Source organism: Bufo bufo, chromosome 4 (genome assembly GCF_905171765.1).
Source record: "Bufo bufo chromosome 4, aBufBuf1.1, whole genome shotgun sequence".
NCBI lineage: Eukaryota > Metazoa > Chordata > Amphibia > Anura > Bufonidae > Bufo > Bufo bufo.
Window position 1 is genome coordinate 263,423,720 of NC_053392.1, and position 13,509 is coordinate 263,437,228.

Sequence of the window (13,509 nt, forward strand, 5' to 3'; positions counted from 1 at the left end):
AAATGGGCACACACGCGGTGCACCTTCACCAGTAGCTCAAGCAAATTGGGGTAGGTTTTGTGAAACCACTGAACCACTATGTTGAACACATGGGCTAGGCATGGTATGTGTGTGAGCTTGCCAAGCTCCAAAGCTGCCACCATGGTACGGCAATTATCAGACACAACCATGCCTGGTTGCAGGTTGATTGGCGAGAGCCACAGCTCAGTCTGGTCCAATTATTGCCTGCCACAGCTCTGCGGCGGTGTGCTGTTTGTCACCTAAACATATTAGTTTAAGCACAGCCTGTTGCCACTTCCCCACAGCAGTGCTACACTGCTTCCAGCTAATGACTTATGGCTGACTGGTGCTGCAAGATGATAATTCAGAGGTGGAAGTGGAGAAGGAGGAGGAGGAGAAGGGGGGGGGGGGGGGGGGGGGAAGCCACTAATGTAGGTGGTGGCGGTAATCCTGAAGGAAGTAGGGCCCGCAATCCTTGGCGTCGGTAGCACCTGTGCCATACCAGGGTACAACTCGCTCTCGGGCTCCACAACGTTCACCCAGTGTGCCGTCAGGAGAATGTAGCATCTCTGGCCACAAGCACTTGTCCATGTGTCAGTCGTTAAGTGGACTTTCCCAATAACTGCGTTGGTCAGGGCACGGGTGATGTTACGGGACACATGCTGGTGTAAGGCGGGGACGGCACACCGGGAAAAATAGTGGCGGCTGGGGACTGAGTATTGAGGGACCGCTGCCGCCGTCAGGCTGCGGAAAGCCTCAGTGTCCACAAGCCTAAATGGCAACATTTCCAGGGCCAGCATTTGGAAAAATGCGCATTTACTGCTAAGGCCTGTGGGTGGGTGGCTGGGTATTTGCGCTTTCGTTCAAAGGCCTGGGGTATGGAAATCTGTTCGCTGTGCTGGGACACAGAAGTGGATGTGCTAGCTGATGGTGCTTGAGAAGGTCTAGGTGCAGGGCGGGAGGCATCCGGGCCTCCGTCTTGGACAGGGGATTGGCCAACACGTAACACAGGGAAAGAGGAGGCAGTGGTGTGACCCGCAAACACTGATTGTGGACCCAGGCGTTCGGCCCGCTTATTAGGGGGATTTGATGCCATGTGGTGGATAATGCTGGTGGTGGTGAGGTTGCTAGTGTTCACGCCCCTGCTCATTTTGGTATGGCACAGGTTGCAAATGACAATTCTTTTATCGTCCGCACTTTCCTCAAAAAAGCGTCAGACTGCGAAACACCTACCCCTTGGCAAGCGAAATTGCTGCAAGGGGGTGCTCCGGGAAACAGTTGCAGGACTGTTCGGTGTGGCCCGCCTTCTCCCTTTTGCCACCCCACTGCCTCTTCCAGCCTGCTGTCCTCGCTCGGGTTGCCACCTTCCCAAGTTGGGTCAGTGGTTTCATCGTCCACCAACTCCTCTTCCACTTCCTCACTCTGGTCATCTTCCTGATTTGTCGACCTAACAAGAACCTCACTTATTTACAACTGTGTCTCATCCTCATCATGAACCTCTTGAGACACTAATTGTGGTTGACTTATTGGCAACTGTGTCTCATCATCATCATCCACCTCGTGAAACACTAATTGACGTTCCCCACCGTCATCTTCTTCTGACTGTGGATGCTCAAGAGTTTGGGCATCAGTGCACACAATCTCATGTCCCTCTTCAAGCGGGCTTGGCGAGAGGGCCAATTCAAGGAATGGTGATGAATAGAGCTCCTCAGAATATCCAAGTGTGGGATCACTTGTTTGCCAAGACTCTCCATGGTGGGAGGAAGGAGGATCAGGGTGAGGATTTTGTTGACCATACTCTTGGCTACTGAGACTGGACTTTGTGGAAGACAGGGTGGTGCTTAACCGACTGGAAGCATTATCTGCTGCAATCCAACCGACCACCTGGTCACACTGGTGTGACTTCGAGAGTGTGGTCCTGCGCTGCCCTGCAAACTGGGACATGAAGCTAGGTATCGTGGATGAGTGTGTTTCTTGTGCTCTGGCAGCAGGCACAGTTTCACCGAGCCCACAGCCACGGACTCTGCATGCACCATCAGCAGCACGGCCACTTCCCCATCCCTTACTGCTCGCCTTTTGCATATTAAATGGTATATATGCTTGCAAGTATGTCACATGTACAGTAGCGCAGGTTTTGTAAGTGTATGCGCAAATAAATTAAACTAGATGTCACTGGTATTTAGGATGTGCAAACTTTATAGAGGAGATGTAGTGCAGGTAATGTCACTGTCACCAGCGGCTAATAAAAAATTACAGGGAATATCACTGATATTTAGGATGCGCAAACGTTATACAGGAGATGTAGCGCAGGTAATGTCGCTGCCACCAGCGGCTAATAAAAAATTACAGGGAATATCACTGATATTTAGGATGCACAAACGTTATACAGGAGGTATAGCGCAAGTAATGTCGCTGTCACCACCGGCTAATAAAAAATTACACTGAATGAATGTCACTGATATTTAAGATGGGTAAACGTTATACAGGAGATGTAGCGCAGGTAATGTCGCTGCCACCAGCAGAGAAAAAATTAGACTGAATGTCACTGATATTTATGATGCGCAAACGTTATACAGGAGATGTAGCGCAGGTAATGTAACTGTCCACAGCGGACACCGTCTACGTAAAAAGTACTCTGGATGTGACAGATATTTTTAGTATGCGCACATGTTAAGCAGGAGATGTAGCGCAGATAATGTCGCTGTCCACAGCGTCTACAGAAAAAGTACACTGGATGTCACAGATATTTTTAGTATGCGCACACGTTAAGCAGGAGATGTAGCGCAGATAATGTCACTGTCCACAGCGTCTATGGAAAAAGTACACTGGATGTCATAGATACTTTTAGGATGCGCAGACGTTATACAGGAGATGTAGCGCGGGTAATGTAACAGTCCGCAGAGGACACCGTCTACGGAAAAAGTACACTGGATGTCACAGATGTTTTTAGGCTGCGCACACGTTACACAGGAGATGTAGCGCAGATAATGTCGCTGTCTGCAGTCGTCAAACAATTGCAAGCTTTTTAGCGCAGATTGTGCTAAAAATATATATTGCTGCCAGATCTTAAAAGGACTTTTGGGTCTCTAACACCAACCCTGCCTAACCAAAAAATAAAATTCAATTCCCTACACTATCTGTCCCTTCTACAGCACAGCTCTCCCTGACTAAGACTGGCCGAACCACATGTCATTGGGTGCTTTATAGCACCCGATGACGCGTTCCGGCCAGCCAATCACTGTAATGCCAGTAACCAATATAGCTACGGCATTACAGTGGGGGAAGTACTTACCTGCACGTTTATTGGCTGCGTAGCAGCCAACAAACGTGCGGGGAGGAGACTCGATCATGGCGCTCAAGTACACGCGGTATTCAGCCGAACACCACGATTCGGCCGAGCATGCTCGATCATCACTAGTTAGAAGGTGTACTTTTGGTTACAGAATGATTAATCCCATAACTTGAAGTTTTGGGCTCCAATGCAAAATATGTAACAGGCATGATAGCCTTGGGGCTGTCTACCCAACTTGGGCCTCTCCCTTTATTTTAGTTTATTTTTATTTTTTTATGAAGAGGCTGCAGTGCTTCATGAGTGCCACATTCTCTTACTAAGCCATATGACATCTCCAGATCCCAAAGTACCTCAAAATACCCCAAAGTATCCCAAATTGGCTCCTAAACTGAAAAATTTGGTCGTCAAATTTAAAATACATATAACTATAATAAAAAACACTTGGAGGAGAATATAGCACCACATACCTCTTACATCCAGGGACATCTCCTGTCATGTAGACCTTCTCTTTCCTCTTCTCCTCCGTTTGACCCAGACCACCATGACAAATTCTTTCAGCCGCATCTTATCTCTACAGAGTTTGTTACACAAACATGTTAGATTTCTCAATTTTTTCATCAACCTCCCCATCCTGGTGTCCCGACAGTGTCATCCTGCTGCGACTCCCAATACTGTGCCCGTTGTGCTCCCCAATGTCCCAGGTACTATACTGCTGAAAAAATAGTGACCCTAATAGACATAATTGGTTTAAAGTAGAACTGGATTTCCAAAGGAGCGGTCAATAATGAAAGGTGGAATCTGATTGCTATGGGTAACTAAGCCAGTTCTACTTTACACCAGTTTGATAAATTACCCCAAATGTCCCTATAGTGTCCACATTAGTTATAATGTCCCCTAGAATGCCCCCAGTAATAATAACACCCTATATTGTGCTCCAGGTAATAATCCCTGTATAGTGTCCCCAGAAATAATAGAATTGCCCCTACAGTGCCTCCCCAATAGCTACGCCCCCCACACTTCCCCCACATAGTAATCTCCCCATAGTAATTTGACCCCACACAGTAATTTTCCCCACACAGCCCCCACATAGTAACCCCCCCTTAATAATTTTCCCCCACATAGTAATTTGCCCCCACATAGCCAGCCCCAATATAGTAATCTGCCCCCACACAGCCAGCTCCAATATAGTAATCTGCCCCCACACAGCCAGCCCCAATACAGTAATCTGCCCCCACACAGCCAGCCCAAAATAGTACAAACTGGATTCCAAAAAAGTTTGTGACACTAAACAAATTGTGAATAAAAACTGAATGCAATGATGTGGAGATGGCAAATGTCAATATTTTATTTGTAATAGAACGTAGATGACAGATCAAACGTTTAATCCGAGTAAATGTATCATTTTAAAGGAAAAATACGTTGATTCATAATTTAACGGTGTCAACAAATCCCCAAAAAGTTGAGACAAGTAGCAGTAAGAGGCTGGAAAAAGTAAATTTGAGCATAACGAAGAGCTGGAAGACCAATTAACACTAATTAGGTCAATTGGCAACATGATTGGGTATAAAAAGAGCTTCTCAGAGTGGCAATGTCTCTCAGAAGCCAAGATGGGTAGAGGATCACCAATTCCCACAATGTTGCGCAGAAAGATAGTGGAGCAATATCAGAAAGGTGTTACCCAGCGAAAAATTGCAAAGACTTTTTGCATCTATCATCATCAACTGTGCATAACATCATCCGAAGATTCAAAGAATCTGGAACAATCTCTGTGCGTAAGGGTCAAGGCCGTAAAACCATACTGGATGCCCGTGATCTCCGGGCCCTTAAACGACACTGCACCACAAACAGGAATGCTACTGTAAAGGAAATCACAGAATGGGCTCAGGAATACTTCCAGAAACCATTGTCAGTGAACACAATCCACTGTGCCATCCGCCGTTGCCAGCTGAAACTCTACAGTGCAAAGAAGAAGCCATTTCTAAGCAAGATCCACAAGCTCAGGCGTTTTCACTGGGCCAGGGATCATTTAAAATGGAGTGGGGCAAAATGGAAGACTGTTCTGTGGTCAGACGAGTCACGATTCGAAGTTCTTTTTGGAAATCTGAGACGCCATGTCATCCGGACCAAAGAGGACAAGGACAACCCAAGTTGTTATCAACGCTCATTTCAGAAGCCTGCATCTCTGATGGTATGGGGTTGCATGAGTGCGTGTGGCATGGACAGCTTGCATGTCTGGAAAGGCACCATCAATGCAGAAAAATATATTCAGGTTCTAGAACAACATATGCTCCCATCCAGACGTCATCTCTTTCAGGGAAGACCCTGCATTTTTCAACAAGATAATGCCAGACCACATTCTGCATCAATCACAACATCATGGCTGCGTAGGAGAAGGACCCGGGTACTGAAATGGCCAGTCTGCAGTCCAGATCTTTCACCTATAGAGAACATTTGGCTCATCATAAAGAGGAAGGTGCAACAAAGAAGGCCCAAGACGATTGAACAGTTAGAGGCCTGTATTAGACAAGAATGGGAGAGCATTCCTATTTCTAAACTTGAGAAACTGGTCTCCTCGGTCCCCAGACGTCTGTTGAGTGTTGTAAGAAGAAGGGGAGATGCCACACAGTGGTGAAAATGGCCTTGTCCCAACTTTTTGGGGATTTGTTGACACCATGAAATTCTGATTCAACATATTTTTCCCTTAAAATGGTACATTTTCTCAGTTTAAACTTTTGTTCCGTGATTTATGTTCTATTCTGAATAAAATATTAGAAGTTGGCACCTCCACATCATTGCATTCAGTTTTTATTCACGATTTGTATAGTGTCCCAACTTTTTTGGAATCCGGTTTGTAATTCATCACTTTGCTGTGTCCCGGCACAGGCATGCGATGACGTCATCAACTATGCGCTCCTGTGCCCCTATTATAATCCACCATTGGTAACAGGATCCTCCAGCTACCATGGGCCACTTATAGTACTGGTGTCGTCTCCTGTGGTAGAGGGGCATTTGGGTTCCCTCAGATGTCAGGACTAAGGAGTGACTGCTACTTCTGCATCCATTATAGCTACATTCCTCATTTGGAATTACGTAAAACTGGAAAGCATTTTACCTTATCAGAAGTGACTGATATATACTGTAGCTCAAAGGGGTTGTCTCACTTCAGCAAATAGCATTTATTATGTAGACAAAGTTAATACAAGCCACTTACTAATGTATTGTGATTGTCCATATTTCCTCCTTTGCTGGCTGGATTTGTTTTTCATCACATCATACACTGCTCGTTTCCATGGTTACAATCACCCTACAATCCATCAGTGGTGGCCTTGCTTGCACAGTATAGGAAAAACCGCCAGCCTATGTGCAGGCCCACGGTCCAGCAGAGAGGCCGACACCTTTTCCTATAGTGTGCAAGCACGGCCACCACTGATGAATTGCAGGGTGGTCGTAACCATGGAAACAAGCAGTGCATAATGTGATGGAAAAATTAACCTAGCCAGCAAAGGAGGCAATATGGACAATCAAAATACATTAGTAAATACCTTGTATTAACTTTCTCTACATGATAAATGCCACTTGCTGAAGTGACACAAGCCCTTTAGCCTTATCTCATTTTCTTGTAAGTGAAAAGTCCAGTTACAAATAAAGACAGTGTTTCCCAACCAGGGTTCCCCAGAACCAAGGATGTATGCAGAATATTGGGCCCCATAGCAAATTTTTGATAGGCCCCTTACTTCCAGATGAATTATTGTGTCAAAATAACCTAGACTATTGCCACCCAGGATCCAAATAATACTGCCATATAGTGCATCCCAGTATCAGAAACTAAACATAAAATGAGTACATATCTACATAATAGTACACATGCATATACAGTCACTACAAGTACATGCACACTCAACACATACATGTACATATACTCCTAGTCACTGCATATACAGGGAGTGCAGAATTATTAGGCAAGTTGTATTTTTGAGGATTAATTTTATTATTGAACAACAACCATGTTCTCAATGAACCCAAAAAACTCATTAATATCAAAGCTGAATATTTTTGGAAGTAGTTTTTAGTTTGTTTTTAGTTTTAGCTATTTTAGGGGGATATCTGTGTGTGCAGGTGACTATTACTGTGCATAATTATTAGGCAACTTAACAAAACACAAATATATACCCATTTCAATTATTTATTTTTACCAGTGAAACCAATATAACATCTCAACATTCACAAATATACATTTCTGACATTCAAAAACAAAACAAAAACAAATCAGTGACCAATATAGCCACCGTTCTTTGCAAGGACACTCAAAAGCCTGCCATCCATGGATTCTGTCAGTGTTTTGATCTGTTCACCATCAACATTGCGTGCAGCAGCAACCACAGCCTCCCAGACACTGTTCAGAGAGGTGTACTGTTTTCCCTCCTTGTAAATCTCACATTTGATGATGGACCACAGGTTCTCAATGGGGTTCAGATCAGGTGAACAAGGAGGCCATGTCATTAGATTTTCTTCTTTTATACCCTTTCTTGCCAGCCACGCTGTGGAGTACTTGGACGCATGTGATGGAGCATTGTCCTGCATGAAAATCATGTTTTTCTTGAAGGATGCAGACTTCTTCCTGTACCACTGCTTGAAGAAGGTGTCTTCCAGAAACTGGCAGTAGGACTGGGAGTTGAGCTTGACTCCATCCTCAACCCGAAAAGGCCCCACAAGCTCATCTTTGATGATACCAGCCCAAACCAGTACTCTACCTCCACCTTGCTGGCATCTGAGTCGGACTGGAGCTCTCTGCCCTTTACCAATCCAGCCACGGGCCCATCCATCTGGCGCATCAAGACTCACTCTCATTTCATCAGTCCATAAAACCTTAGAAAAATCAGTCTTGAGATATTTCTTGGCCCAGTCTTGACGTTTCAGCTTGTGTGTCTTGTTCAGTGGTGGTCATCTTTCAGCCTTTCTTACCTTGGCCATGTTTCTGAGTATTGCACACCTTGTGCTTTTGGGCACTCCAGTGATGTTGCAGCTCTGAAATATGGCCAAACTGGTGGCAAGTGGCATCTTGGCAGCTGCACGCTTGACTTTTCTCAGTTCATGGGCAGTTATTTTGCGCCTTGGTTTTTCCACACGCTTCTTGCGACCCTGTTGACTATTTTGAATGAAACGCTTGATTGTTCGATGATCACGCTTCAGAAGCTTTGCAATTTTAAGAGTGCTGCATCCCTCTGCAAGATATCTCACTATTTTTGACTTTTCTGAGCCTGTCAAGTCCTTCTTTTGACCCATTTTGCCAAAGGAAAGGAAGTTGCCTAATAATTATGCACACCTGATATAGGGTGTTGATGTCATTAGACCACACCCCTTTTCATTACAGAGATGCACATCACCTAATATGCTTAATTGGTAGTAGGCTTTCGAGCCTATACAGCTTGGAGTAAGACAACATGCATAAAGAGGATGATGTGGTCAAAATACTCATTTGCCTAATAATTCTGTACAGGGTGTAGACACACACACTCACTACTACCTGCACTTCCACATGAGCACAGTTGCATACAGTACATTATATTGGAAGTCAAGGCTAAAAACATGTAGAAAAATGTATCATGAACAATAAATATACCATTAACAGTCTGTTCTTACAAAATAAAACAGAACATTTTGCTGCTTGTCACAAAACTATTAATGTAAAATTACAACAATCTGTGTACTTTACATGTGAATACACACTGTTCAGTATATTGATTTGTACATTCTTCTATAAGTATACCACACGGTACACCTCCCCAAGCATTGTGGCTGTAATATTAGACAGGAGGTGACAGTTTGTCTCATACAGGTGAAACTCAAAAAATTTAAATATTGTGCAAAGTTCATTTATTTCAGTAATGCAACTTAAAAGGTGAAAGTAACATATGAGATAGACTCATTACATGCAAAGCGAGATATTTCAAGCCTTTATATGTTATAATTTGGATGACTATGGCTTATAGCTTATGAAACCTCAAAGTCACAATTTTGAGGTATCCTTTGCTCGGGGGATATGGATTACTTAGCTGACTAGAGTGTAACACTTTGAGCCTAGAATATAGAACCTTTTCACAAAATTCAAATTTTTTGTTGCATTAATGCAATTCCTTTTAAGTTGCATTACTTAAATACAGTGGGATGCGAAAGTTTGGGCAACCTTGTTAATCGTCATAATTTTCCTGTATAAATCGATGGTTGTTACGATAAAAAATGTCAGTTAAATATATCATATAGGAGACACACACAGTGATATTTGAGAAGTGAAATGAAGTTTATTGGATTTACAGAAAGTGTGCTATAATTGTTTAAACAAAATTAGGCAGGTGCATAAATTTGGGCACCACAAAAAAGAAATGAAATCAATATTTAGTAGATCCTCCTTTTGCAGAAATTAAAGCCTCTAACGCTTCCTGTAGGTTCCAATGAGAGTCTGGATTCTGGTTGAAGGTATTTTGGACCATTCCTCTTTACAAAACATCTTTAGTTCATTCAGGTTTGATGGCTTCCGAGCATGGACAGCTCTCTTTAAGTCACACCACAGATTTTCAATTATATTCAGGTCTGGGGACTGAGATGGCCATTCCAGAACGTTGTACTTGTTCCTCTGCATAAATGCCTTAGTGGATTTTGAGCAGTGTTTAGGGTCGTTGTCTTGTTGAAAGATCCAGCCCCGGCGCAGCTTCAGCTTTGTCACTGATTCCTGGACATTGGTCTCCAGAATCTGCTGATACTGAGTGGAATCCATGTGTCCCTCAACTTTGACAAGATTCACAGTCCCTGCACTGGCCACACAGCCCCACAGCATGTTGGAACCACCACCATATTTTACTGTAGGTAGCAGGTGTTTTTCTTGGAATGCTGTGTTCTTTTTCCCCCTTGTTATGGCCAAATAACTCAATTTTAGTTTCATCAGTCCACAGCACCTTATTCCAAAATGAAGCTGGCTTGTCCAAATGTGCTTTAGCCCACCTCAAGCGGCACTTTTTGTGCTGTGGGCGGAGAAAAGGCTTCCTCTGCATCACTCTCGCATACAACATCTCCTTGTGTAAAGTGCGCCGAATGGTTGAACGATGCACAGTGACTCCATCTGCAGCAAGATGATGTTGTAGGTCTTTGGTGCTGGTCTGTGGGTTGACTCTGACTGTTCTCACCATTCGTCGCTTCCGTCTAGCCGAGATTTTTCTTGGTCTGCCACTTCGAGCCTTAACTTGAACTGAGCCTGTGGTCTTCCATTTCCTCAATATGATCCTAACTGTGGAAACAGACAGCTGAAATCTCTGAGACAGCTTTCTGTATCCTTCCCCTAAACCATGATGGTGAACAATCTTTGTCTTTAGGTCATTTGAGAGTTGTTTTGAGACCCCCATGTTGCTACTCTTCAGAGAAAATTAAAAGAGGAGGGAAACTTACAATTGACCCCCTTAAATACTCTTTCTCATAATTGGATTCACCTGTGTATGTAGGTCAGGGGTCACTGAGCTTACCAAGCCAATTTGAGTTCCAATAATTAGTTCTAAAGGTTTTGGAATCAATAAAATAACAACAGTGCCCAAATTGATGCACCTGCCTATTCTAATTTTTCGAGTTTCACCTGTAGATTGTAAGCTCTTGCGAGCAGGGCCCTGACTCCTACACGAACCCTATGAATTTGTAAAGCACTGCGGAATATGGTGGCGCTATATAAATAAATATTATTATTATGTGAATCTGTGTCTGTGTGAATATTTGGTTGTAGTGTACATCAGAGGCAAATGACACCGATCTGTGGAGTTATTGCCTCCTAGAAGCAACATTGCTAGGGTGAAATACAATTGTGTTCAAAATAATAGCAGTGTGTTTAACCCCTTCAACCCCGGGCCTCTTTTCACCTTCCTGCCCAGGCCATTTTTTGCAAATCTGACATGTGACTCTTTATGTGGTAATAACTTTAAAACACTTTTACTTATACAGGCCGATCTGAGATTGTTTTCTCGTCACATATCGTACTTCATGACAGTGGTAAAAATGAGTAAAAACAAATCTTTTTTATTCATAAAAAAATACCAAATTTACCAAAAATTGGGAAAAATTAGCAAATTTCCAAATTTCAATTTCTCAACTTTTTTTTTAATAGATAGTAATACCTCCAAAAATAGTAATTACATTCCCCATATGTCTACTTCCTGTTTGGATCATTTTGAAAATGACATTTTATTTTTTGGGGACATTACAAGGCTTAGAAGTTTAGAAGCAAATCTTGAAATTTTTCAGAAAATTTCTAAAATCCACTTTTTCAGGACCAGTTCAGGTCTGAAGTCACTTTGTGAGGCTTACATAATAGAAACCACCCAAAAATTACCCCATTTTAAAAACTCAAGGTACACAAAACTGATTTTACAAACTTTGTTAACCCTTTAGGTGTTCCACAAGAATTAATTGAAAATGGAGATGAAATTTCAGAATTTCACTTTTTTGGCAGATTTTAAATTTTATTCCATTTTTTTCCAGTAGCAAAACTGCTGTACGGGCACACGGCAGGGCGCAGTAGGAAATGAACGCCATATGGTTTTTGGAAGGCAGATTTAGCTGAACTGGTATTTAGATGCCATGTCCCTTTTGAAGCCCCCCTGATGCACCCCTACAGTAGAAACTCAAAAAAGTGACCACATTTTGGAAACTACGGGATAAGGTGCCAGTTTTATTGGTACTATTTTGGGGTACATATGATTTTTAATTGCTCTATATTACGATTTTTGTGAGGCAAGGTAACCAAAAAATTGATGTTTTGGCACCGTTTTTATTTTTTATTTTTACAGCGTTTACCTGAGGGATTAGGTCATGTGACTTTTGTATAGAGCAGATCGTTATGGATGTGGTAATACCTAATATGTCTATTTTTTCTTATTTATTTAAGTTTTACACAATAATAGCATTTTTGAAACCGAAATAATTATATTTTAGTGTATCCATAGTCTGAGAGCCATAGCTCTTTAATTTTTTGAACGATTCTCTTAAGTAGGGTCTCATTTTTTTGCGGAATGAGGTGAAGGTCTGATTGGTACTATTTTGGGGGGCATACGCCTTTTTGATCACTTGCTGTTGCAATTTTGCAATGCTTTTTTTACACTTTTTTTTTTCTTTTTTTTACGGTGTTCATCTGAGGGGTTAGGTCATGTGATATTTTTATAGACCTGGTTGTTACAGACGTGGCGATACCTAATATGTATTTTTTTTATGTATTTCACTTTTGCACAATAATAGCAGTTTTGAAGCAAAAGAAATTATGCTTTAGTGTCTCTATGTTCTGAGAGCTATGTTTTTTTTATTTTTTGGGCGATTGTCTTTTATTGATACCATTTTGTGGGACATACGCCTTTTTACACAGTTTTTCCTTTTTTTTTTTGGTGTTTATCAAACAGGGTGGATCATGTGATATATTTATAGAGCCGGTCATTACGGACGCGGCGATACCTAATATGTGTGGGTTTTGGTTATTTTTTCTATTTTTTATTATAAAATAAGGAGAAAGGGGCTTTTGTTTCTTTTTTACTTTATTAATTTTATTACTTTATTAATTTTATTAAAAACACTTTTTTAAACTTTTTTTCTTTACTTTATTTATGATGTTCACTTTTGGGGGTCTGATAACCTCTGCAATGCATTACAATACATCTGTATTGTATTGCATTGCCTGTTAGTGCATGACTCTGAGTCATACACTAACAGGTTGCCTAGGAGACCCAGCCTGAGGCTGGATCTCCTCGGCACCCGTAGAAGGCAGTTACCGATGCCGTGCAAGGCATTGGGCAGCCTCTGCACGGCATCGGGCTGCCTTGTGTCACATCGGGTCCCCGCCACAGCAGCGCGGGGACTCGATGCAATCACTCACCCGACACAAACCCCTTCTATGTCGCGGTCAGTGCGGACTGCGGCATAGAAGAGGTTAATCCGCCGGCATCAGCTTTTACAGTGATGCCGGCGGATACAGCAGGGACCCGGCTACCACGGACTGCCGGGCCCCTACAGTGATCGCGCGCGCACTAATCCGGTGATCGCGCGCGCACCGCTCCGATGCCCGCGCAATCACTATGACGTACTATTACGTCAAATTGCGGGAATGCAGTGGTTCCCATGACGTAGTAGTATGTTATAGGTCGGGAAGGGGTTAAAAAAGTGAATAAAGCTCAAAATTCTTCTAATAGCTTTTATTT